This window comes from Felis catus, chromosome C1 (genome assembly GCF_018350175.1).
Source record: "Felis catus isolate Fca126 chromosome C1, F.catus_Fca126_mat1.0, whole genome shotgun sequence".
NCBI lineage: Eukaryota > Metazoa > Chordata > Mammalia > Carnivora > Felidae > Felis > Felis catus.
Window position 1 is genome coordinate 31,760,695 of NC_058375.1, and position 27,266 is coordinate 31,787,960.

General features: G+C 49.5%; 3 long non-coding RNA genes across 3 annotated transcripts; all 3 read left to right on the forward strand.

Moving 5' to 3' along the window:
• Positions 1 to 1,031: 1,031 nt before the first annotated feature.
• On the forward strand, positions 1,032 to 5,602 carry LOC123379579. Its single transcript, XR_006584211.1, has 3 exons — positions 1,032 to 1,443; positions 3,105 to 3,149; positions 4,902 to 5,602. It is a non-coding gene; the product is annotated as an uncharacterized LOC123379579 (long non-coding RNA).
• Positions 5,603 to 6,802: 1,200 nt separating this feature from the next.
• LOC109502261 lies at positions 6,803 to 15,800 on the forward strand. Its single transcript, XR_006584210.1, has 4 exons — positions 6,803 to 7,293; positions 9,629 to 9,729; positions 14,767 to 15,003; positions 15,268 to 15,800. It is a non-coding gene; the product is annotated as an uncharacterized LOC109502261 (long non-coding RNA).
• A 9,747-nt stretch (positions 15,801 to 25,547) lies between these two features.
• On the forward strand, positions 25,548 to 26,879 carry LOC109502262. The gene is made up of 2 exons (XR_002160761.3): positions 25,548 to 25,893; positions 26,642 to 26,879. It is a non-coding gene; the product is annotated as an uncharacterized LOC109502262 (long non-coding RNA).
• The last annotated feature ends 387 nt before the right edge of the window (positions 26,880 to 27,266 follow it).

Below are 27,266 nucleotides of genomic sequence, written 5' to 3' on the forward strand. Positions count from 1 at the left end.
TGGACTCTAAGCTCTGCTCTATTAATGTATTTGTCTTGATTTACCCCACACTATCTTGATTACTGTAGCTTACTCCAAAACAAAGACACAACTGATAAGGGGGAAAAAAGGGGAAATCTGTGTGTGTGTGTGTGTGTGTGCGTGAGTGTATTTTTTCGAATAGACACACTTGCCAAGAAAGAACTTCTATTTTCCTTGGAAAGTGAGCGCTTACGCGACACTTTCCCAAGCCCCACCCCTTCCCATCTGTAGGTGCTGTCTGATCAGGGCTGAGGGAGACAGAACTAACACCTCCCATCTCCTAGAGACAATATTTTTTTAGTATGACTCAAGATCACATTTAGCTTGGTGGTGATTACTGTCGATTCGCTTAAAGCTTGCTATCAGTTAAGACTTCTTTTTCTGTTAGAAGTGATCCTACTAATCCAAGTCAAGTCGAACCCTCTGCACTGAGCAATGTGTATTTTATACTACATGATTTTTGATTAATAATTATGTGTCCAGCCTCATGCTATAATTTATTATTATAATAAGTTATTATTATGGCTACCATACACTGAACACTTTTACTATGTGCCAGATGTTATGCCAAACATTCGTTTTTAATGCTGTGGGAATTTATTGGCTAATGTTACTCAAATGTCTAGGGATTGTGAGGCTTCAGGCACAGTTTGATCAGGCTTCACACACTAGACATTTGCATACTTCATTCAAGCCTTACAACAACTACTTTATTAGCCCCACTTTATTGTTGAAGACACTGAGGCTTTTAGAAGTGACATCACTTTCCCAAGGTCATCATCAGCCAGGAGGCGGCAGAGTCCGGAGGAGGTAACTCCAGGGTCTATACTCTTCTAGTTTCTAGTTTGTAGAAATGAGGAAGTGAGGCTAAGAGAAGTTCAATAGGTCATATAGGTTAAGTGGACAGAGGATTGGGACCCCCGGGTCTGCCTGGCTCCGTATTTCCCACTGTGCTCTTGGGAGAGAAGTTTTTTGCATGAGTAGTCTGGGGCCAGTCCTCCCAGGCTAGAAGTGGTGACCCCGACGCTAGGGACTTTTAAAGTTATAACGCACCAATCAGATGTAAGGGTGGGGGTCATTACTATCATGACTGCTAGTGCCTGGCTTGCCAAGTCTAAATTGGGAGGCTGCAAGACTGGTTTCACTGTATCCGTGATTGATTTGGTTACATGAAACAGAAGCCCACTCCAGCTAGTTTAAGCACGAAGTGTAATTCAATATGAGGAGTCAGGGCTATCTCACAGATCTCAAGGGCAGGCAAGTCACACAAGGACCTCGCTCCTGGGACTGGCAAGCCATCCGGACGGAAGGCTCTCTGGGAGTGCCCAGCAACCCCTCCCCCCTCCTCTGCCCCCCATGCTTCTTCCAGAACACTGGTTTCCGGCCTCTGTCTCAAATGAGCGTTCTGAGCAAGCCTCCTCAGTGAGTATATGTTACCTTACCTGACCTGTACCTGTACCTAACTGTCTGGGCTCTCCTCATCCTAATTCTAAAATCTGGGAATCTGACTGACCCAGCCTGGCCTCTGGAGTGGTTCCCTCTGAGGCAGGTGCCTACCTCTGGCCAATCAGTTAGACAAGGAGGGGCTGGCTGCCTAGAACAAAGATGGGCCTCATTCTCCTTCCCTGTCCACGTTGGGGTCAAATAGACACAGGCAGAGCAGGTACCCAAAAGGGAACCTACTTCCCTTTGGCCTGTCCTGGGGACTAGGAGGAAGGAGGCCAGCTGGGTCATTTTTCTGCCTAGTCATTCCTCAGTGCCAAGCATCCTCAATGGTACATTTTCTCTATCAGGGATCCCTGCACCTCTGGAAACTACAGAAGATTCTGGGAGGGTCTAGTGAAGTGTGTGTAGTTTGTGCTTTTGGGGCTGTTTAAAGCTCCTGGGACTTGCCTACTTGGTTTTCTTAGTTTCCAAAGGGTGGTTTACAGACCGATCCTAAGGGATTTCCTGTGTTGTCTCCTGAGTCACGGCTCAGAAACATGACAGATAAACCTGTTGCCTTTGACCGCTTACTTCTCCCACTGATTCCATCTAGTCTCTGTGTTTTCCTTTGCTGGGTGTGACTCTTTTGCATTCAAATGCCATCCACCTCTCAAGTGGGGAAACTGAGACAGAGAGGAGAGATGAATGAGTGCAAAGATACCCAAGGGTGATATGGGAAGTGATTTCAGATAGTATGTGGACAGACATGATGTTGGTCTCACAGTCGTTTGTTTGTTTGTTCAAGTTTATTTATTTATTTTGAGAGAGGGAGAGAGTGCACACGTGCGCCCACGAGAGCACAGGGGGAGGGGGAGGGAGAGAGGAATCTCAAGCAAGCTCTGAACTGTCATCGTAGAGCCCTACGTGACACAAACCGTGTCCCATAAACCGTGAGATCATGACGTGAGCTGAAATCAAGAGTTGGATGCTCAACTGACTGAGCCACCCAGGCGCCCCTCCCAGTTGCATTTATTTTTTTTTTTTTTTAATTTTTTTTTTCAACGTTTATTTATTTTTGGGACAGAGAGAGACAGAGCATGAACGGGGGAGGGGCAGAGAGAGAGGGAGACACAGAATCGGAAACAGGCTCCAGGCTCCGAGCCATCAGCCCAGAGCCCGACGCGGGGCTCGAACTCACGGACCGCGAGATCGTGACCTGGCTGAAGTCGGACGCTTAACCGACTGCGCCACCCAGGCGCCCCCCAGTTGCATTTAAATAAACTATACTATTGCCTAAGCTGTGGCTAAATTCACTTAAGTAAAATAATCAAATAAAGAAAAACATGAAGTAAATAAGCTTATAACTTATGTTGGATAAGGCAAAGTGACGAAGGTAATATGGTGTGAGTGGAGTTTAGGAAACACTACATTGATGAATAAGTGAAAGAATGAACAGATGAATGAATGAATGAATGAATGAATGAATGAATAGATAATGGGCAACAGTGGAATCTTTGGGTTTTATTTCCTTATAGACTCAGAATTACTTCCCAGTTCTTGGTTTTCAAGTCAGATTCATCAGGGCCCACAAGACACAAAGCTAGCCTCACTTACCATATGGAACAAAATCTGTTTACTATACTGTTTTCATTGTTCAGGTCAGCAAATTCTGGCTTCAATGGCGACCGAGTCTACCTTTTAAGGTGAGTGTCTTAAGGTCTGGTTGCCCAGCTGCCTTTGGGGACTTATCCCTAATCTTACAGAAGGGAGGGTCTTGAGGAAACAGATGGGGTCTTTGGCTTCCCCTGGGGATCCCTAAATGCCATCTCTCTTTCTTGGCAAAACCCTGGGCCTGAGCCAGGACTGAGTAATAGAGGGGAAACCACCCTGGATGGAATGGGACAGGCCCAAGTGACCTTGGGCAAGTCCCTGCCCTCCTGCACTGGTCTCAGATGCTTCCTCTGATAAACAGAGAGTTTAACTCCACCTCATTTTTCTGTCCACCCAGTAAACGTCTACTGAACTCCTACTACATTCCTGGCATTTGCTTGGCATGTGGGCAGATAAATAGAGGAATTAGACTCAGTGCCTGGAAGAACCCACAGTCAGGTGGGGTGGGAGAGAAGGCACATATAACATATAATTACAGATACTCTTGGTGAGTGCTAGGGGACGTGGACAGTCCCCGCCAGATCTGGGATCCCCAGAGTGTGTCAGTCCAGGGACAGGAATACGTGATTGACTTGGCAAGATTACAGGGCTGCACCCAGAGAGGCGTTGGCCCTTGAAGGTCAGGAAAGCCCTGGCCCAGCTTCGGAGAGCAAAGCTGGTGAACGGGGGCTTTGGAATCCGGCAGATCCAGGTTTCACTCCAGAGCAGACACCGACCAGAGGCAGCAATGTAGTTCTCTGGGTCTCAAATTGTTCCTGTTGTCAAAGGAGGATGCCCCCAAGCTCCCTGGGACTTTGGACGTTCCATAAGGTGACAGAAGTGTGGCACAGAGGCTGGCGCGTAGTGTGTGTTTCCACCGTCTGGGCACGAGGGGGCGGAGCTGCATGCCCCCCCACCCCCCATTCTGGGACACACCCGCACTTTGCCTCCCTGGCTGGCCTCCCCAGGGCAGACTTTCTTGCTAATGGCCTCTGGCCCCAAGAGGACTCTGCTGCCTAGCTCTTCCTTTAAAAAAAAAAATTTTTTTTTTTTTAATGTTTATTTATTATTGAGAGACAGAGTGTGGGAGGGGCAGAGACACAGAATCCAAAGCAGGCTCCAGGCTCTGAGCTGTCAGCACAGCCCGATGTGGGGCTTGAACCCATGAACCGTGAGATCATGACCTGAGCCGAAGTCGGACACTTAACCGACTGAGCCACCCAGGCGCCCTTGCCTGGCCCTTTCTTGATCCCATAAATGCTACGGTGGGCTTTCCTCCTTCCAGGCTAGAGTCCTTTCCACCATGCCCCTCTGCCTTCCTGATCTGACTGTGAACTTGGTATGTGCTGAAGCCACGGGAGGGACTCCTCTGGGGAAAGCCGGGGCAGGCTGCAGATTCCTTCCTCTCTCCCCAGCAGCAGGGCACTGCTGGAGCTCCCTCCTCCTGCCCAACAACTTGCTGAGGACAAGGTGACATCCTTCCTCCCTTCTCAGAGGCAGGACTGACTGGCTTCCTAGAAGAAGGCTTCAGGACAGGCCCAGCGTCAGACGCACCCAAGGGAGGCAGGAGGAAGCTGCTGGCAGGGGGAGGGTGGGAGCGTGGGGCAGCAGTGGAAGGACAGGTTCACCCGCATTCTTGGCAGGTCCCAGGATTGCAAAGCACTTTCTGTTTTTGTCACCGACTGCCAGTCGCTTACTCTGCCAAGGCCACAGCGCACCAAGCTTTTCAGAGCACGGAGCCCTTCTGTTTGTGATTCCCGCTCTCCACAACATGAGAGATGGGTCCCACTGGCTCTGTTTTACAGATGAGGAAATGGAGGCCTCGAGAGGAAGAGTCACATGTCCAAACTCAGACGGGCTGATGGCAAGGAATCAACATTTCGTCCAGAACATGCCACAAGCCAGGCCCGTTCCACACGCGAGAACCGTGCCTCCTTTCAACAGCCCAGCAAGACGCCTTGTTCAGGTTTTCCCTACTCTGCAGATGAGCTGCCCCAAACCCAACCTGGTGAACACACTTGCCCGGGGTCCCAGAACTAGGAAGCCCAGAGCCAAGATGTGAGCGGAGATCCACCGGGCTCCTGGTCCTGCGGTGCTCACTTCTCTCTCCACGGCAAAGGCTAGGAGGAAGCAGAGACTCAGAAAGGTTCAAGCTGGGCCAGGGTCACGCCAGCCGCTAGCAAGTGGCAAACGTCGTTTTCCACCCAGGTCTAACTCTAGAACTTCTGCATTTCCTGCAAAGCTGCATGGTCTCAATAACTTCTTTTGTGGAGCAACTGACTGATACCAAATCACCACCAATGACTCAGAGACAGAAAGACCGAAAAGGGCCACGAACCTTATTACTGTTGTCGTTAACGCTGTTCTTCATCGCAGGGTCAGCATTTACACCGTATGGCTCAGACGGGCAGAAATAAGACTTGTTTTCTTTCGCAACTGAGCCTGACTTGATCACAGCTTCCCTCCCCCCCCGGTTTTATTTCTGAGTGAAAGTTTATTCTCTGCACGGCAACTGAATAAAATGCATGATCCTGCGTTTTCTTTTGTTATAAAGGACATTTGAGGACAACCAGTAAGATCTGAAGTCTATAGCTTAGATAAGGGTGCTGTATAGTGGTGACTCTCTAATCTTAATAATTGTTCTGTGAGTATATAGGAGGATGTCCTTTTTTTTTAAATGTTTATTTATTATATTGAATGAGAGAGAGAGAGCACGTATGAGAAGGGGAGGGGCTGAGAGAGACGGAGAGAGAGAGAATCCCAAGAAGTTCAGTGCTATCAGCACAGAGCCCGACTCAGGGTTTGAACTCACAAACTGTGAGATCATGACCTGAGCCCACATCAAGAGACGGATGCTTAACTGAGCCACCCAGGTGCCCTGAGGATGTCCTTGTTTTTAAGAAATACATGTTGAAGGAGGCACCAGGGTGGCTCAGCCAGTTGAACGTCCGACTTTGGCTCAGGTCATGATCTCCAGGTTCATGAGTTCGAGCCCCACATCAGCCTCGCTGCTGTCAGCCTGTCAGCTCAGAGCCTGCTTCAGATCCTGTGTCCCCCTCTCTCTGCCCCTCCTCTGCTTGTGCTCTCCCCCAGAACAAATAAATATTTTTTAAAAATACATGCTGAAGTACTTAGGGGTAAAGAGGTAGTGTGTCTGTAGCTTTTAAATATTTCAGAAAAAAAGGATACACACACTGCAGAAAAACACACAGAAGGGGAAAGCAAATGCGGTCAAATGTTAACATCTGGGGAGTTGGGGTGAAGGGTATCTTGGAAGTCTTTGCACTATTCTTGTGACTTTTCTGTAAATCTGAAACGATGTCACAAGCAAAAGATTTGAATTCAAAAATGTATTCTTGTTTGGGCAAAAAGTCACATCGGGATCCAAATCTGATGGTGTCCAACCGCCACCCCTCAGGATGACATCCGGGGCCTTCGGCCTGGGCTCCTGGGCGGGCTGGCCCTGCTGGTGTCAGCTTCACTCCCCATCATTTCTCTGCTGGCATGACTGGTCCAGCCTGGTGCTGGGCCCGAGCGTGTGTCGCTCCAGAGTGCGCTCCAGTCATGGCCTCTGTTGTCAGTGCTGTGCCCTGGGAGCCCTTCTCATCCTGACCCCAAGTCTCTCACAATCAGTGTCTTACCAGTGCTTGGATACACCCCACTGGAAACTTCTGACGCTTACCATGACCCACAAAGGCCTTGGGGGAGTCACGCTCTCGTATGAGTCAGTCCCATCAGGAAAACGGAAGTCACACTGGCTGTTTTAAGAGAGAAATCTTAATGTAAGGAATTGGCTCAACAGTATTGGACAAGTGGAAAAGCAAACAGTGAGATATCAGAGGTATGACTGCAGGAAACAGATACCATCCCTCGGGATGGGGGGACAGAGGGAGAAGCTGAGATTATTAGAATCTAGAAACTGGAACCCCGACCCTTGACGAGGGCACGCCTGTGGCTGGTGTTGATGCATCCGCAGGGAGGCCGGTTCTGGGGATGTGAGAAACAGTTGGAAACTGGAACCAGTTGCCACTGCCGGGGCGAAGAGCTATTGTGAGGTGACGTTGCCACAAAGGAAGGGCCAGCAGGAAGCCTCAAGTCCTTTTCCGGGGGCCATCTTGTGCTCTCTAGCGCCCCCTATGGACAGAGCCTGCCGTGGAAACAGCTGGAGAAACAAGTGTCACAAGACAGAACAGAGAGGTGGGTTTGGGGTTAAGAGCCAACAGCTTAATAACTGGCACTGGGAGAGGGGTGGGAAGTGGGGTGGACCTGGGCAGAGTGAATGTGAGGTTCTTTTCCTAAATAAGCCTTACGGCCATTGCACCAGTATGGCTTCCATGTGGGCCCCCGGCCCTCTGTGAGGTGATGTCCTCTCCAGCACTAGCGAGGCACAAGCGTCTTTGCTCCGGGGTCTTCTATCCACATCCACTGGCTGTTCACCCTCCCTGGGCAGAAGATTCCAGAGGCAGGCTCCAGACTCGAATCTCTTCTCAACCCAGACAGGAAGAGCTCCTCGTCCAACACGAGAAACTTGCCTGCTCTCTCACTTCAGTAAACCTTTTATTCTCCGTCGTCCGAGTTTCATTTAAAGTGTCACATGAAAGTTTAGTGAAAGAGAAGATTTTACAATTCTGGAAAAATTTTTTTTCTCCCCGGTATATGTTGACTCTTGCAAGTGAATGCCCGGCTCTTCAAAGCAATTTTGCTTTGGATCCTTTTAGGAGTCCAATCTGACATTCAGGGGGGGAACAATGACTTCTTTCTCCAAGGCTGTTCTCCACCGCCCCCTCAGACAATGAGTGGAGGGCCATTAAACAGCAAGAAACATTTGGGCGAAGAAAAAAAACCCTCCATGTAAAAATTCCCAATATTATCCTGCTCCAGTAACACGAACTGAGTACACATTGTGTACTCGGTGCCCTGCTGGGCACGGCCACCTTCATCCCATTTTGTCTTTTTAACAACGCTGCGAGGAAAGTACAAAGGTTTCCATGACTTTAGAGCCTCAGCTTTTATCCACTGCACCGCGCCACCCTTCTGGGGCCACTTCTATCCTTTCACCTTTCGGAAAACGGAGGCCTGGCGGCGGTTACGCAGACCAGCAATGAGTATGAGTTCCAGAGCAGTCTAGCACTGGGCAAGTAACTGAACCTCCCCTCCTATAAAGTGGGGATGTTGTAAGGATTGAAGGTAATGCATGGGAAGTTTGGGGCACAGTGCTTGCAAAACAACAGGTATTTGATAAATGGTAATATTATTACTATAGCTCCTAATAAAAAACAATAATAAACAATGTTTACGGACGGGCTTTTTTTTTTTTTTTTAATTTTTTTTTTCAACGTTTATTTATTTTTGGGACAGAGAGAGACAGAGCATGAACGGGGGAGGGGCAGAGAGAGAGGGAGACACAGAATCGGAAACAGGCTCCAGGCTCTGAGCCATCAGCCCAGAGCCTGACGCGGGGCTCGAACTCACGGACCGCGAGATCGTGACCTGAGCTGAAGTCGGACGCTTAACCGACTGCGCCACCCAGGCGCCCCCGGACGGGCTTTTATGTCGGGCACAGGGCTGAGAACTTTGTGTGTGTTAACTGTGTGAAAGCCCGCAATCTCCCTCCGTTTCATGCTGGGATACTCACCCCGCCCCACTGGGAAACCTCACTGGTCTCATTCATGCTGCGCCCCACCCTGAGGTCACAGCTCTGAGTGTGAATAACGCCAGCCACAGGAGGACATCCATTGCTCCGGACTGTGCATCCATCGGGAGGGCTGGAAACATCTACACAGCCCATCGCATTTCGTTAGCGGCGTGGTTTTCTTTCATTCCGCGGAGGGTTGCGCGAACTGCAGCCCCCAATCTTGGTGAGAGTGAACGCTTTTGTTGTGTAATTGAGGAACGTGAAGGCTTTGTGATGTTGTTATTCTCTTTGTTATTTTTTATATTATTATGTCAGATTTACCCAAGACTTACGAGAATGGTAGGGAGAATTCACCAGCTTCCCTTAACGTGACGTGATGTTTCATACCCATGGCACGTTCTTCGAAACTAAGAAACTGACGTTGGACAACACTATTAACTACCGATTGTATTTGGATTTCACCCGTTTTCCCACTAATGTCCCCTCTCTGTTCCAGGATCCCATCTAGGGTCCCACGTTGCATTTGGTCATAACGTGTCCTTAGGCTCCTTCAATCTGTGACAGTTTCTCAGTCTTCCCTTGTTGTTGGTTTTTGTTGTTGTTGTTGTTTTTATGACATTGGCTTTTGAAGAGCATTGGTCAGGTATGCCGACCTGAGGCTTTGTTCGATGTTTCTCACGATTAGACTGGGGTTGGGGATTAGGTGGGGTGGGGGTGGGGGGGAGAATGTCCCAGAAGTGAGGTGGCCTTCTCCTTGCGTGCTACCTGGGGATATATAATAGCATCGTGTCTTGTTACTGGTGATGTTGACCTTAATCATTTGGTTAGTGTCATGTCTGCTAGGTTTCTCCGCGGTAAAATTGATGTTTTGTTTTTTTTTTCTTTTCCATACTTTAGAAGTGAGTCACTGAGTCCAGTCCTGGAGGAAGAAAATTAAGCTCCACTTCCCGGAGGGAGAAGTATCAGAGAATCCGTGGACATCTGTTCAAACCACTATGGTAATTAATATTCTGAAGAAGACACTTTGAGGCGAGGCAGATATTTTATTTCTCCTTCAAATTTCCCCCCCTCTTTTCGCATTCACCAGTGACCTTGCCTGCAGCAGTTAGTGACGTGGTAGAGAAGAATACTTTTAACAACAACAAAAATACCGTGGTATCCATTGTTTGTGAAAATTCGTAATGTCAATAAGCCCTTGTGAAATCCGTTTTTATACTGTATAAACCACATTAGAATCGACACGGTCTAGCTGGATTTAACACACGTTGTATTCAGGGCTGACTCAGTGCTGGGACCCACCGCTGAGGCCACATTGGCTTGGGATTATTGAAATACTTCTGCCCTCATTGGTAAATAGTGACTGCCTACACCCCGCGCTGAGTCCCACCCTCCTCAAGTCTTGGGAAATTTCTCCTCATGTCTCCACAAATTAAAAAAAAAAAAAAAAAAAAAAAAAAGCCACACTCTCTAGACATTTCACTTGCGAGTATAGACCGAAGTTTGTGATCACCTCGCTGCAAGGGAAGAAGTATCCAGCAGGGTAATTCAAAGGTTCACCCCTGGGAGGGACGTTTTATGGGAAAAGAGAATGCCTGGAGTAGTTTTTGCTGGATTCGCTAGAAAAAGAGACCACGGCCTGATTGTGGGGAAGGTGGGAGCATGGGCTCCGGAAGTGGATCTGGGGACAATTTTGCGGATTTGACACTGTCCGGCAACGAAAGCTTTCATCTTTGGCACAGGACCGGAGCCCTCTTTATCCTTCATCCCCAGCTCAGGCTAGGCAACTCCCGTTCTGCTAATCAGCCCTGTGCTGGGCTGGCGGTGAAATACTTTGAAGAGTATGCAACTGTTACCTGTGCACACAAGACGTGTTAATCATCAGTCTGCGGTTTGGTTCAGGTACAGAACTCCGAGGAAGCAGGCTTTCGAGCCAAATAGAGCTAGTTTTGAAAACCAGCATAAGATACAAGTTCTGGGGCAGTCGGGCAAGTTGTCGAACCTCACTTTTTGTAAATCAGGGGTGTTTTGCGGATTTGAGATCACGGAGGGGAAGTGTTCAGCCCAGTGCCTGGAAAAGAATTTGATAAACGGTGATGCAATTAATAATAACGAAAAACATTTATTGACCAGTTACTATGTCAGGCACGCAGCTCAACCCTTTACATGCATTAGTTACTTTAATCCTCATAATAACTGAGTTAGGGGCTTTTAGCATCACCCCTACTTCACAGAAGATGGGAATCCAGACTCTGAGAATTCAAGTAACGCATCTTATTTAAAATTTTTTTTTTTAACGTTTATTTATTTTTGAGACAGAGAGAGACGGAGCATCAATGGGGGAGGGGCAGAGAGAGAGGGAGACACAGAATCAGAAGTAGGCTCCAGGCTCTGAGCCGTCAGCCCAGAGCCTGACGTGGGGCTCGAACTCACGGACCGCGAGATCGTGACCTGAGCTGAAGTCGGACGCTTAACCGACTGAGTCACCCAGGCGCCCCTCAAGTAACACATCTTAAGTTCACACAGAACGCTGGTGGAACTGATTCAAACCCAGGCAGCCTGGCATCGATGCCTCTGTGATGTGGACACGCATGGGTGTCCATTAATCCCTGGCAATAACTCAAAAGCCTTCCAGAATTACATAGCCCTCAGGTTGGGAGCTCCTGCTGTATACACTGCACAGAGACCTTTGGCTTCTTACGAAATATTTCTGACATCCGCAGGCTTTGGTACTTCTTTTTATAACTTTACAGCGAGAGGAAGACAGATAAAAAGGCACGGAGATTCACGCAGTTACCCAGAAACAAACAGAATATCCTGAGAGACCTGGCGGGCAGAGTGCAACTTTCCAGAAACAGTCATTGGACAACACACCCCTCCACCAAAGCCCTGTCTCAGGATGCCTATTAGAGAACGATTGTCCAGTCACCCATTTTCTTAGATCTCACCAAACTTCCTAGAAATCTGAAGGCAACTAACCATGTGCAAAAACAAAAACAAAAACAAAAAACCTACCAAACAACAAAACAGGGCTTCTCTTTAATGGAAATAGAAGTGGGGGTGATCTGCTGAAAACTTGTTTTCTGTTGTAGCATAAAAGATGCCCCAAACTCTCTCTTGTCTTTCCTGCAAAGGAAGGGGTGGAAGGATGGAAGGCCTTTCATTCAGGACTCACCCCTGGCCCGCCCCCACTAGGTGAACTGTTTTGAGTTTCCAAGTTCTGGCCCTGCTTAGGGGCAATTCAGAATCTCTGAATGAATGAATGAATGAATGAATGAGTAAATAAATTTGTTTACTTTTGAGAGAGAGAGGGGGAGGGAGAGACTGAACAGGGGAGGGGCAGAGAGAGAAGGAGAGAGAGAATCCCAAGCAGGCTCTGTGCCACCAGCACAGAGCCCAACACGGGGCTCGGACTCATGAACTGCGAGGTCAGGACCTGAAGCAGAAACCAGGAGCTGGATGCTTGACTGGCTGAGCCACCCGGGTGCCTCCGGAATCTCCTTTACAAGGAATTACCTGAACAATTGGGGCCTGGGACCGAGATCAGAAGTGCTGGCCCTGACAGCAGATGACCCGGGACACTGACAGGCAAGCCCAGGAGGTGACCAGGCCCTGCCTAGTGCGGGGACGGCGGTGCCCACGGACTCTCACTGTTTGGAGCAAGGACGGGAGAGCCACCACAGCGAGAGTGCCACACCAGGGCAACAGTGACAGTGGCATCACACGACTGCCTCTGGACTTTGAGACTCTCGTCCCCATCTTGGGAGTGAGAGTCAAGCACGTTCACTTCTCTTGGATTTTAGAAGCCCTGGCTATTCTCGAATGACCCAAAGTGGTCAGAGTAGCAGGGGAGAGGGAAGGCACTGCCCACAAAAGGTGATCCTGGGCTTTCTGCTGATCCGGCCAGCAGATGCTCAAGACAGTTTAAATTCAATTTGGATAAACAATTTTAACACCCTGCGAGGGTTTCCCCCAGTTACAGAAGTATAACCATGGCCTTCTACCACATCCCCCCTCCAGGGGACGATGTCTGCTGGAATGAGGAATTGGCAAGACTCAGCACTCCTGGTCACCAAGTTTTTCTTGTCCCCATCACGCATCCGTGCTTGATTCGCGGGCGTCCACAAAGCCCCTTTGTGTGTGGCCAGCAGGAGCCCGGGCAGTCGGAAGGGCCGGGGCTGGCACTGTCCTTGGAGTTTGCAGAGAGAGGTACCTCTAGCGACGAGGCTCAAGCCAGGAAAAACAGGTCCAGGAGGAAAAATAACCTGCCACCAAAAAGCCAGTCTTATGGAAGAGGAGTATCACATTGGACGATCACTCATGCGACACAACAGGACTTTTCATTATTCATTGTGTTTCGAGACAAAAGATCTTTCTGTTCGGCTTCGTACTGAATCATTTTTCAACTACCTGGAGATGGAAACCATTTTTGAGAGCCCTATAGGAGCAGCCTCTGTTGGCAACTTGCAGCCACCCTTAAGGAGGGCCTAGCTCTTTGGCCAAGACCCCCAAGGCCAATCCAGGTACCCCATAAAGGTAGAGCCAGTGTTACTGAAGATTTGGAACACGGGCTGACATTGTGCATCCCAGAACACAACTTACACAAATGCTGATCAGACTCCTCCTTCCTACCCCAGTATTTCCTTCTTGGCTGCTGGCTCCCCATCTCCTGTTGCCCCCTCACCCCTGCCTGCACCCAACTCCCTGGTCCATGTCTCCCCATCACCCCTCCTGCCCAACAGAAGCCCTTCTAGGAGCCTCAGCGTTTACTCTCCTTGGTTTGGGTTGTGGGGGATGTAAAGAAATACTTTTCCTCTCTCGTGGAGGTTTTTTTCTATTCCCTTTGACATTAGTCGACACAAATGCCATTTTTCCCTCCCCCAGATCAGCAAACACGGACTCAGTCTCTAGCATTTGAAGACAGAAGACAATGGTGATAGAGGCAAGGCTGGAGAATGAAGTGATAATCTGCTTCCGTGGGGCAGGCTCCCGGCTCTGGTCTGGTGGCCTGGCTTCAGCCTCGGGCTGGGCCTCGTTCCGCTGTGTCCCAGGACTGGCACCTGATCGGGTGTCAACAAATGTTCGCTGGACGAATGCTCTTGGGCATGCCACCTCATTTTCCAGCCTCAGTTTCCTCATTTGGAAAAGGAGGGCAATAGTCTCTTTCCCTGTCTACTTCTCAAGGTTGGGGTGAAAAGCAGACGTGAGTTAAAGGGAGGCGTGTCAGCGTGGCTGAATCTAGCCTCGCGTCCTGCGGTCTCCGTTTTGGTTTCCTCAGAAGGGCCCCATCCTCTGGCAAGGCAGAAGCGGAAGCCACTTGGGCAGGTGCATCTGTAGCAAGTAGAGGTCACCTTGGCCACCTTCAGCTCACCCTCCCAGCGCCTTCCCTGGACCCTGCTGGCCTGTGCCACAGACCTTCCCCCTCTTCCTGTCGCCTCATCCATCCGGTGTCACACCCCGAGTCTGAGACAAGGCTGCTCTCTAGGGGTGGATTTTGGTGCCCCGACAGTGAAACAGGCTGCCTCCGGGAGGTGGCCTGCCCCTCTCCCTGGAGGTGGCAGCTGGGAGGGGGGAAGGGGGAAAATTTTGGACTGGGGAGGAGCTGCCTTCGTTGACCTTGGAGTCCGAAGGTGTGTGTTTCGCACCCTCTCTGCCGCGTCCTCCACTGACAACCCTCCTTCCAGCATCCTAACCGGTGCAGACACTATGCAGTTTTCAAAGCACTTTGCACACACGATCTCTTTGGATCCACCCAGTAATTCCTACCTGCGATGAGGGTGTTGTTAGTTCCATCTTTCAGATAAGGAAACTGAGGCTGGGAGAGATCACAGAGCTGGGACTTAGGCTCCTGTCTTCTGCTTCATGAAGCCAAGTTGCTGCTGCTCTGGATAATCGAGGCCCTTGAGCAAATTCGCCCCATGACCGTGGGAGAGTCCAAGGGCACCCCCTGCAGGGGAAGATGGGCCCGGATGTCCTCTGGAAGCACCCACCCCATTCCCCTCAACACACCCAGGGTTTTTTTTTTTTTTGTTTTGAAGCTTCTGGAAGACTTGGGTGTGGCTGCTGTGGGGCCAGAACAAGGACCCAGCGGGTGCAGCTCAGTGCTCTGAGCTCCCACCCTGCTGTCCAGGTCCCCTCGCCAGCACGCCTGGCTACTCCCCAGACAGCAGGACGAACAAGCCTCCATTGATTCTGCATCATGGCTAGAAGAATGCCCCTTTGTTGAACACTTCCCCCTCCTCCTGTGTGTCTTTGCCCACAGGAGAGGCATTCAGGTAGGAAGCAGCTTCGCCACGGTTCCTCCTGCAGGGACCCCAGAGGGAAGCAAAGGACAGAATACCATCCCAGGTCCCGGAGGAGGCCTGCCTGTCCTGCCTTCTCTTCTCTCGAATCCTCTCCGTCATTTCCCGAGCTCTCTCCACCCTTTCCTGTCACCCTGGCATTACTTGGTGGTGGGGGGTGGGGAGTGGGGGGGGGGGTTGAGGGGGCGGGGTCCAGTCCCAGATCTCTCAATGTTCAAATCCTCCCCACCTTTCAAGGTCCTGCTCGCACGCCTGCTGCTCCGTGGATCCCCACCAGAACGGGAAGCTTGTCAAAAGGAGGAAGCATGGGCTGTTCCTCTCTGTACCCCTGTGCCCAACCCGGAGCTTGGCCTTGAAGCGACACTTCAGAGTCTCAAGGAACAAATGAACTGGCTTCTGTCGGTGGCTCTACCACCTCCCAATCACCCAGGCCTGAAACCTGACCAGCCCAATGCCTGGCTGGTCACAAGCTCTGCTGATTCTCCCTGAAAAGCCACCCCGACTTCTCAGTCTGGGCTTCACAGCCCTCCCCAGGCTGGCACCAACCTAGCCAACTGCGTCCCGGGGGTCCCCTCCTTCTGCCGGCCTGGACTCTCCACTGCTCACTCATCCACCCACCTCCACGCTATTTACTGAGCCCATACTGAGCCCTGCCATTGCTCCAGGGGCTGGGGATGCAGGGGACAGGCAGACTGAGTCCTCTCCCTCAAGGCTCACACAGTCTCTTGGGGGTAGACGGACAATAAATCGGTGTGCAAATGACAGAATAACACAGCATCGAACAGTGGGATAAGTGCTCTGGGGAAAAGCACGCGGGGTAAGGGGATGGGGAGTGACGACAGGGTGTGTGTAGCCAGGAGGCAGCGACTGAGGCTGGGCAGGGGCGGCGTCGGAAGGTGTGCGGGTGGGGGTCACCGAGGAACGACCAGCAGCAGGGAAGAGTTTGAATCTTCCTCGGGGCGCCACGGGAAGCTGCTGTTCTGCCAGTGCGTCGTGTGCGTTCCTAACTCCGGGCTTTGTCCCACTGAAATGCCCTCACCAAGCTTCTCCAGCTGCCTCTGTCGCGCTAGGATTCCGGGACGCCATGCCGGTCTCGCCAGCATTCCGAAGCCTCGCCTTTTTCCGCCGGAGTGCGGTCATCTCTCCCGCCAGATTCCCAGGATGCCCCTCTGGTCTTGGGGCTTAAGTGCCTCGACGTATCCAGTTCAGGTTCTCAAACATTTACTCGGCACCCGCTATGTGGCGGGTGGCTCACCCAATCCCTGTCACCTCCCCTTCCCTATGAGGTTCCTATCATGCCCAATCTTTACAGACAGGTAAGATGAGGCTCAGAGAGGTTCAGCAACTGATCTGTGACCTCATATTTAAGGAGTGGGGGAGGCAGGGTTTGAAGGGACGGTATCTGACCCCACAAGTCCAACTCCATTCTCACCGGCCCCAAGCTGCTCCTCCCCTTAGGTAACTTGGTAATGGTATTCAGGGCCCTCCAGGCCTGCCCCTGATCTCCTTCCCCACCTTCTCTTCCACAGGGACTCTCTGCTCCCAGGGACCACCGGCACAGGCACCCTGCCCTTCGGTGCATTTCTTGCCTGTGTGATACGCCACTCGCGGCATAATGGACACACCCACAGGTGACCACCTGGGACAGGGGCATCCAAGGATGGGCCCTGCCACCACTTCTCTCTCCCCCAAGTCAGGGAAAGGCCTCGCTCTAACCAACACCCTCGCCCCAGGGCCACTCAGTCATCCGGAGAACCAGGGCCCATGACTTTGGAAAAGTTGCCATATGCTAGGGTTGTGTTATCGTAAATGCAACTATTTCTCCCAGGCCTGATGATGCGGGGAAAATCATAAAGTCCTTTGCTATATACTCTTTTTTTTTTTTTTAATTTTTTTTTTCAACGTTTATTTATTTTTGGGACAGAGAGAGACAGAGCATGAACGGGGGAGGGGCAGAGAGAGAGGGAGACACAGAATCGGAAACAGGCTCCAGGCTCTGAGCCATCAGCCCAGAGCCTCACACGGGGCTCGAACTCACGGACCGCGAGATCGTGACCTGGCTGAAGTCGGACGCTTAACCGACTGCGCCACCCAGGCGCCCCTGCTATATACTCTTTACTGGCACTGACCAGTCTTAAATTTTTCCTTTTTTTTTTTTTTTTTTTTTTTTTTTTTGGTTAAATTCAAGATGCCAGGGCGTCCGGGTGGCTCAGTCGGTTGAGCATCAGACTCTTGTTTTCGGCTCAGGTGGTGATCTTGAGGTTTAGTGGGATCGAGCTGCCAGCGCAGAGCCTGCTTGGGCTTCTCTCTCTTCCTCTCCCTCTCTTTCTCTCTCTCAAAACAAATAAAGAAACTTAAAAAAAAAAGATGTGATAATAGTAAATAATAACAATAGCTACTTTGTCAAGGTTGTGCAAGATGCGAGGAGCCTGCCAGCACATCCTGGCTCTGCGTCCTGCCCGCTGTGTGTCCTTGCTCATGTTGTTACCTTCTCTGTGCATTCATTTCCTCCCCTGTGAAATGGGATGATAGTAAGCCCTCCCTCTCCATCTGCAGTGGGAAGGAAGCACGATGATGTTCGTGATCGTGTCTTGAGGCCACGAAGCTCAGTGTCTTACTACCCACTCCCCACACTTCCGGGATGAGTGAACAGGGGGGGGAGGCTGGAGCAGCACTGGGGGAAGGGGGAGAGGAAAGTGCTGGACTGAGCCTTTTCTGCGTAGAGGGAGGCAGGTGAATGGCTTGCGCAGCCAACCTCACATGACGAGAGGAACCAACTAACTAGGTCACCTTGCAGGAGGAAAGAGCTATTCCGGGAGCTGCCTGCCGCCTCCCGGAGCAGAAGCTGCAGAATTGGGCTATTTCAGGGGCGGCACAGAGAACTCATCCGACAACACTAACTTGGATCTGGCCCCTGCCTTTGTGCCTCGGGCCATGAGAGGCCAGGTGGGCCTTGGGGGGGGGGGGGTGCGCACTGTGCTGGTGCCCTCTGTGTGGCGTCGGCAGTGGCAACCTGGGACCATCACCCCACGACCTTCCCCGTTCCCTGGAAACCGCCATCCCAGGCGAGGATGGTGAGTGAGGACAGCAAGACGCCAGGCTTGCATTCCCCTGCCTGGCTGCCACTCTCAGCTCTTCCGTGCGGTAATCCTATGACACGGGGCCACTTGCTTTTCCAGTCCGGGCTTGGGTCTCCCCACCTGTAAAGTGTGGTGTTCCCAGTAATCCCATAACTCAATCCCAGCACTTCTGTGACTGTCTCACTCACTTCTTGGCCTGCATTAAGGGGTAACGGTGCTTATGCCCTAGGACCGTTTTGAGGATTAAAGGAGATGATGACGTAAAGCACCAGGCACAAGGTCTGGCCAGAGGAAGTGCTGGATAAATGGTTATAGTTCCTAACTGGGCTTCTGGGGTATTCCATGCCGTAGTGGTAGCCGTGGGAAGGGCAGTGGATTGTTCTGCAGGTTTGAAAAGCAGGCTGCCCGTTGCTGGATGGGGCGGGGGACAGGTGGAGGGAGAGATTGTGCTGCAGAAGCTGGGCTTTGGGGGCACAGGCTCTGGCTCTGTAAATGCCATAAAGAGAAGGATCCTTTTGGAAGGAACTTGGGGCTTTGGCGCCAAGGACCGCCCTGTGCCAGAAGCACTCAGCCCCGTGCCGCATGTCTGTGCTCTGAGCTTCAGGTGCCTCGTCTGCAAAATTGGGGCGGAGGCATTTATCCCCGATGCTCTGGCAAGGAACAAATGAGGTCATTACCGCAAAGCCTTTGGCACAGCACTTGGCACCTAGTAGGCGCTCGAGAAACACCAGCTGTAATTTGTTCTCTCCCTTGGTGCCCACGGCGACCCCATGCAGAGAATGTTACCATCTCCACTTTGTAGATGAGGAGATAGAGGCACAGAGAGGTTAGGTAGGGTCCCCGAGGTCTCACAGGAAACAATCTTGTCAAGATTCGAATCCAGTCTAACTCTGGGACTTGTGCTTTTTGCCACTTTGCCTGGGATGTGGCAAGTACAAGAGGGAGTATATATAGACGTGCAGTTACAGACGTGGGACCAGTGCCCAGCATGGCGCAGTTATGTAATCAGTGGGCAGCAATGCACCTGTTGCACTTATAATTATTCATCTCATCGTGACCATCATTCCGAAGCGAACGGGAAATGATAAAGCTTGAGGGTGGCCGGTGAAGGTCGAGGGTACTCCAAGATACTAGAACAGACAGTAAGAAATCTGTCAAAAATAAGGGGCAAAAAACTAGAGTCATCAGTAGCTTCCTTGCAACGTTATCAGTTAATTGCAAAAAAAAAAAAAAAAAGGAAAAAAATGGACGTATCAAACAATGAGGGAGTGATTGGGTAAATCATGGTTGATCTCTTTGTTGGAAAATTACACACCCATTTAAAACTATGATAATCTGACTTAACATGGAAAATGTTTACTTGCAATTACTGTTAAAGGGAAAAGGCTGGTATAAAATTCTATTTCTGCTCTAATTATACCTCTATTATAACTATCACCTGCATGTGGAGAAGAGTTGAAAGGTAACATGCAAACAGGTGATGGGTTAAATGCTGGAATCGAGGATTTCCTATTTTTTGCAATTGATTTCATAATTCAACCGTAATTTACTGAGTATTTACTAAGTGTCAGTCACCATGTGAAGCATGGTTATTAATGTGGGTTATATTAGGATTATGCTAGCAGGAAGACTTAAAGAGAAAACAGGTTTTGCTGTCTTTTAGGATATTCTGGGGGGGGAGGGAATTGAAAGCGGATATGATGGCTTCAGGGTGTCAGGGGCCCCGATCTCTCTTTCTGGTGACTCTGCCATCCCTAAGGAGTTGTCCTTTTCCACGTGGTCCGATAGGACCCGTTCACCTTCCAGCCTGCAGGAGGAGGATGAGAACGGGAGGGCATGCCCCATCCCAGGAAACATATGACTGGCAGTGGCTCATAACCATCCCCATTCTTTTTTTCTTCTTCTCCTAATTAAAGTTTATTTATTTATTTTGAGAGAGACAGAAACAGTGTGAGTGGGGGAAGGGCAGAGAGAGAGAGAGAGGGAGAGAGAACCCCAAGCAGGCTCCTATGTGGGGCTGTCAGCACAAAGCCCTATGTGGGGCTCGAACCCACAAACCGTGAGATCATGACCAAGATCATGGTCCAAGAGTCCATGAAACCAAGAGTTGGATGCTTAACCAACTGAGCCACCCAGGCGCCCCTCATATCATCCTCGTTCTTATGCATTAGTCAGAACTTTGTCACTTGGTCACCCCAAGCTGCAAAGTAAATTGGGACATGTCGTTACTTTGGGAGGCCATGAGCCTAGCTAAAAATCCAAGCTAATGTAGAAGAAGAGAGGACGGCACCTGGGGGACCTCTTTTGCAGCATGCCAAGCTAAGTAAGTGGAGGCCACGTCCCTGAAGAACCCACTGCCTAGTGAAAGGGAAATGCATGTCAAGAAATGATTACAAGACATTCAGAGAAGTGCTGGGATTGAGTTAAGGGATTACTGGGGACAGATGGCCAACACTGTCCGGTGGGGCGTTAGCAGCTCCAACCCCTGTGAAGATTTTGCCTCCACGGGCAGCCACCCAGTTGGTACCGTGTGGCACTGAGCTCCCTCCCCAAGATCTGACAGTCCTGAGCAGGGGTGAGTGCACTCTAGACCCAAGCTGGGACCATCCAGTGTCTTCTAGGATGGTGAATGCAGTAGAGAGACACAGGATCTGGTCACAGTAGCCCTGTCCCCAGAAGGACCCTGGACCTGTCCTTCCTACTGATTGTTTATTCAACTCCTCAGCCTTCGATCTGTGATGTGCCTCCATAGCCTCCCAAGAAATCCATCAATTTCCCCTCCCTCCAAGGGAGACCTGGTTTCTGGGTGATCCTAAGCACACAAGGAGATGTTTTGGGATCTGTTTCTTCAATTCGAGGAGGAAAATCCTTTTAAGTAAATAAAAAAAATCACAGCAATATCTATGAAAACTTTATACCATTGCTCTCTCTCGGACCTGTTTAACCCTGTGGTGTAACCGTTAGCTTTTTCCTCCCCCGACCACCCTCTGCAGCCAGTCTACCTGCAGATCCGAGAGCCCAGGACAGGTGTCCGAGGCCATCCACTTCTCCCCCACCAACCTGGCCACCCGCTTGTCTGAGCCCCAGACAACTGCTTCGCCTTCTGACTGGCCTGCCTGCTGTCATATTGTCCCCTTTCGATCTATTCTCTACAAACCAGCCAACGTGATCTCTTCAAAAGTCAGATCAAGTGAAAGAAGCCAGTCTGAAGAGGCTACATAGTGTACGATTCTAACTACATGACATTCTGGAAAAGACAGAACTATGGAGACAGTAAAAAGATCAGTGGTTTCCAGGGTTTTCATAGGGAGGGAAGGATGAACAGGTGGAGCACAGGTGAGTTTTTTGGGCGGTGAAATTATTCTATATGATATTGTAATGGTGGAAAGATGTCATTCATTACCACATTTGTAGAGCACAGAGTAAACCTTAATGTAAACTGTGGACTTCAATTAATAATAATGGATTAATATTGGCTCATTAATTGTATCGAATGTTTCACACTAATGCACGGTGTTAATAATAGGGGAATTGTGTATGTGTGTGTATGTGTGTGTGTGTTGGGGGTACAAGGGTATATGGGAATTCTCTGTACTTTCCCCTTAAGTTTTTAAGTGCCTGGGTGGTGCAGTTACGTGTCCAACTCTTGACCTCTGCTCAGGTCATGATCTCATGGTTCGTGGGCTCTGCACTGACAGTATGGAGCCTACTTGGAATTCTGTCTCTCCTTCTTTCTCTGTCCCTCCCCCGCTCGTGTGTGTGTGTGCGCGTGTGTGTGTGCACGCGCACATGCTCTCTCTCCCTCAAAAATAATGTTTAAAAAAAAAAAACTACTCTAAACCTAGAACCTAGAACTACCTTAAAAAATAAAACCTAAGGGCACCTGGCTGGCTCAGTCGGTTGTGTCTGACTCTTGGTTTCAGCTCAGATCCTGATCTCACAGTTCGCGGGTTCGAGCCCTGCATCGGGCCCTGCAGCTGCCAGCATGGAGCCTGCTTGGGATTCTCTCTCTCTCTGTTTCCCACCTCCCACCCCCCTGCTTGTGCTGTCTCTGTCTCTCTCAAAATAAATAAACGTAAAAAAAAAAAAATAATAAAGCCTATTAACTTTAAAAAGTCAGATCATGCCATTTCCCTGTTTAGAACTCTCCAGCTGCTTCTATCATATTTTGAAACAAATAATAAATTATAAAAAATAATACAACTCTATGGAGAACAAACTGAGGATTACTGGAGGGGTTGTGGGAGGGGGGATGGGCTAATTGGGTAAGGGGCACTAAGGAATCTACTCCTGAAATCATTGTTGCCCTCTATGCTAACTAATTTGGATGTTAATTTTAAAAAAATAAAAAATAAAACAAGTTAAAAAAAAAAAAAAAGAAGATAATTTTAGCACCAAACCAGGCCTTTGGGATTTAGCTTATTTCAGTTCGTTCAATAAACATTCATTGTGTACCTATTTTATAAAAATATTGTGCTGGCTACTTAAATCAGTGAGGGGAAAGTACAAAGATAAATTCAAAATGTTATCTTGAGATAAAAATAATAATAATCGGGGCGCCTGGGTGGTGCAGTCGGTTAAGCGTCCGACTTCAGCCAGGTCACGATCTCGCGGTCCATGAGTTCGAGCCCCGCGTCAGGCTCTGGGCTGATGGCTCAGAGCCTGGAGCCTGTTTCCGATTCTGTGTCTCCCTCTCTCTCTGCCCCACCCCCATTCATGCTCTGTCTCTCTCTGTCCCAAAAATAAAATAAACGTTGAAAAAAATAATAATAATAAAAAAACTCTTCCTCTGGCTGATGAAGCTTCCAAGATGTGGTCCCTTCCTCACTGTCTCCCTTCACTAACCGATACTCCAGCTGCACTGGGTTTCCCTCTGTTCCCCAAACATGCTCAGTTGATTCCCCTGTGAGGGTCTTTGCATTTGCTGTTTCTTTTGTCTAGATGCTCTACCCCTGATGTTCAGATGGCTGGTTTCCTCTTATCATTCGGGACTCGGTTAATATGTCAACTCCTTAGAAGGCTGTTAACAACCAGTCAACTGCTTGCCATAGAACCCTCTTTTAGTTCTTTGCATGAATTACTGGCTGATATTTTTCTTGCATGTGCATTTTTGTCTTTGTTTAGTGTCTGGATCCCCACTAGAATGTAGTTGCCCTGGGAACAGGGGTCTTTTCTCCCTTTTCCATTGCTTTATCCCCAGCTCCTAGAACAGTGCCTGGCATATCAAAGGTGCTCAATAGATACTTGTTGAATGAATGAATGAATGAATGAGCGAACGAATGGATGAATTTGTTGAAACCCACATAGGGTTAGGCCTGGGCTGGCTCCTGGTTCCTGCAGAAGCCATGGCTCATGACCCCTGGCATCTCACAGTTTAATATACGAAGATTTATACTGAACGTCCAGAACAAAATATGGAGTGGTTAGCACGGCCATGAAGTCAGGTAGTCTGGGTTCAAGTCCTGGCTCTGGTCCATAATAGCTGTGGTCTACAAACCATTCAGAAATGTTCCTAGAGCATATTACATACTTAACAAATGTTAGTCATCGCCTCTCTGAGCCTCAGTTTCCTCAATTTTCAAGCAGGGAAAACAGCACACAGCTTTGCAGAGTTAGAAAGAAGACCAAATACATGTGTATGTGTAAAGCACGAACACAGTGGCCAGATGCGTAAGTGGACAATAAATGTTAGTTTCTCTCTTTCCTCATATCCATTACCCATGTGAGCCGCAGAGATGGCCTCCTACCCCCCAGCTGTGGTCAGGGCCCCTCCCCTGCTAAATAGTCCTTTACTCTTCCAACGGCCTCTAGCATGAGGTCAAAATTTGGGACACCCCAGGATATTTTAAATTATATTTTTAAGTGTTTATTTTTGAGAGAGAGAAAGAGAGAGAGAGAGGGAGAGAATGAGTGGAGGAGGGGCAGAGAGAGAGAAAGGGAGTCACAGAATCCAAAGTAGGTGCTAGGTTCTGAGCTGTCAGCACAGAGCCCAACATGCGGCTCGAACTCACGAGCTGTGAGATCATGACCTGAGCTGATGAAGTCAGACACTTAACCGACTGAGCCACCCAGGTGCCCCCACCCCAGGCTATTTTACCTGCCCCTTTTTCTGCCATGTCTCTAAGGTTTTTTTTTTTTTTTTTTTTTTTTTTTTTTGAGACAGAAAGATATGGAGAGATAGAGTACAAACAGGGGAGGGGCAGAGAGAGATGGGGAGAGAGAAAGAATCCCAAGCAGGTTCTGCATCGTCTGAACGCAGCCTCACATGGGGCTCGAACCCACAAACCGTGAGATCATGACCTGAGCATCCGGAAGTCGGATGCTCAACTGACTGAACCATCCAGGCGTCCCTCTTTGTAACTAATGTGTTGTCAGGTTAATAATAAACGAGTCTACAGCCATTTTTGGAGATGGTATCCCTGTCTTGCAGACGCAATGCACTTTCGTATACTAAGGGTTCTGAGAAAGCCTTCAGGAAAGAAATGTTTATCCTTGTTCAATCCAGAATTTTCCAAATGAGTTTGACTGTGAAACCCTATTAATATCCCACAGAACATGCTTGTGTTTCCGGAACACCCTTTGCAGTTTCCTGCCTGCACGCTCTGCATAGGTTGGTCGTGCTTTCCCACAAAGGCTTCCTCCCCAGCAAAATGGACTAATCCCTGGAGGCCCGCATTGGAGCCCTCTCCTCCGTCTGGTAGGGTGAGGCCCTCCTCTGGGCGCCCTCAGCTCGGCGTGCGTGCCCCTGCTCTAGCCCTCTCACCCCAGCACGCGGGCGCCCCTCCCAGGCTGCTGGCTCCCACCCCCAACACCCCAGTGTCTGCCTCCCTGATCCCCTTTCTTCTGCCCTCCAGCCCATTTCCGTCCTCTTAATCTGTCCTCTGTTCTTGGAGAAACATCAAAAACACCTCCTCTGAGAACCTCTTTTTTATGCTCCCGTCAAGAAAAATTTCTCTTTTCCTCATGCTCTTAGAGTTAAAGCTCCGGGAGGGTAGGACCCATATTTTTAATTTCTCCATAGTGCTTTTTGCATTTAGTAGGTGCTCGGCAGGTGCGTGTTTATTCCTACATTTGGTCAGTATGCATGAAACACCTGTTATGCATCTTCTGCTGAGTGTTGGGGATATAATGGGAAACAAGACAGACATGGAAGGCAGTAAGGGAAGTGGGGAAAAAGCAAGGACTCTGGAACAGACAGCTTGGGTTCCAATCCTGGTTCCACCAGTTTTAGCTGTGCATCCTGGGCAGGTTCCTGGACCTCTCTGGGTTTCAGTTTCCTCACTCTTCAAACAGGAAAGATATAGATCTATCTCAAGGGGTTACTGTGAGGATTGAATGAGATGATAAAGGCAAAGTGCTTAGAATATTACCCAGCACATAGTAAGGCCTGTACGCACGTTGGCTATTATTGTAATACATGTTTTTTTTTTGCCTCGCAGAGATTGCTGTCTTCGGGGAAGACAGACACTGAAAAACTAATTATACAAATAACTACCTGTTTCTGAGATGTATCAGGAAGGAAAAGGAAAGTGCACAATGGGAGTATGAAACAGATGGCCCGGACTTGTCCGGAGGGTCAAGGATAGGTCACATCTCACGGGATATGACATCTAAAGCCAAGACCGAGGAAGCGCAGGAGACGCCAGGCCAAGGGGGAATTGAAGGGTGTTGCACGCAGAGGGAAGAGCATGTGCAAAGCCGCAGGAGGGAGCTCGGCGTTTTGGAGGGACTCAGAGGAGGGCAGAGCGATGGAAGCGCAGAGAACAGGGGGGCAGAGGTAGAGGTGAGTGTGCAGGGTGGGGCGGGTCACGTGGGCCTTGCGGCTTCATCCGCGGAGGTTGGGAAGCCTTCGGGGGTTTTGATTAGGGCGGTGATCGGAACAAACCGTTCCAGAGACTGGCGGAGAACCCCAGTGGGAGACTAGTCTCTGGCGCTTATGTTGGGGTGTAGGCTGTGGGGAAAGAGATGCCATGTGTCAGTGAGCGGTTCGGAGATCAGAGAGCGGTCAAGTGCCCCATCAGACTGGGAGCAGGGGCAGAGAGACGCGGCGCCGATGCGTGTAGATTCTCCATCCGAGCACCTGGAGAAGGGAAAATGGTCCCGCTCACATGCGGAGGGACGTGATGACCCCAGTCTGAGCTGGAGGGCGCAATGGGGTTAATAGTTTAAGGGGAGTAAAAAGAATACGTCGAGCCAAATCGTGGCGTACGAACGATATAAAGGTAGGGGAAGTAATCATAGGTTGAGAAGAGACTTTGGTTTGGGGAGTCTGTTCCTTTGTTTCATGGAAAATAGGCTGCAGATGGAGGTTGTTTGAGTAGAGAGATGTGCCTGGGGAGCTTGGCTGGGGTTTAGGCCCACAGCAGCTCCCAATAGACTGGGGCTCTTACCAGCCCTGGAAATGGGTGGAGAATCTGGACAGGAACCACAGTGCAGACATGCTCTGGCGTCACTTAGTGATTTCACTCACTCACTCACTCACTCATTCACTCAACAAACATTTGTTGTTTATTTTTCTATCAATGTTCTAGGGCTGAGGCGTTTAAAGGACCCAAAACTCTCTTAGCTTCTGCCAGAGGAGACACCTGATAAACACATCAGCGTGTAACGAATCTCAGGTCAACTGCTACAAAGGAAAAGAAAGGAGGGTCCCAGCCTGGAAAGTGACAAGAAAGGCTCTCTGAGTCGAGGGGAGAGGCGTTTTTGAGTCTGTCTGAAGGAGAGGCATCTGAGTTTCAATAAAACCACTGAGAAATCACAGATTGCTGATTTGGAAGTCTATGTAAGGGTACCTTCTTGTTTTTTGTCATCTTTAAATATATATTATTAGATAACTGGCAAGCATATTAAATAACGGACATAAATATTAAATAACTGATGCAAATATGAAAACTTAGTAGAATATGAAGTAAAAGCCTTAAAAATGAACAATGAAATCAATGAAGAAAATTGTAACCAAAAAATTTCAGATCATTCCCAAAGCAGTACCCATCCCTAAGAGGGATGGGTCAGTGTGAAAAGCAGGTGTGCAGAGGCTCCCGGAATCTTTCATGATCCACTTAACATGAAGGAGTGGATCACATGGACACGATATGAGAAAAAAAAAACTTCGATTTTTTTTGTAAGCTTGATGCAAATTACTGAACTGACTGGGAG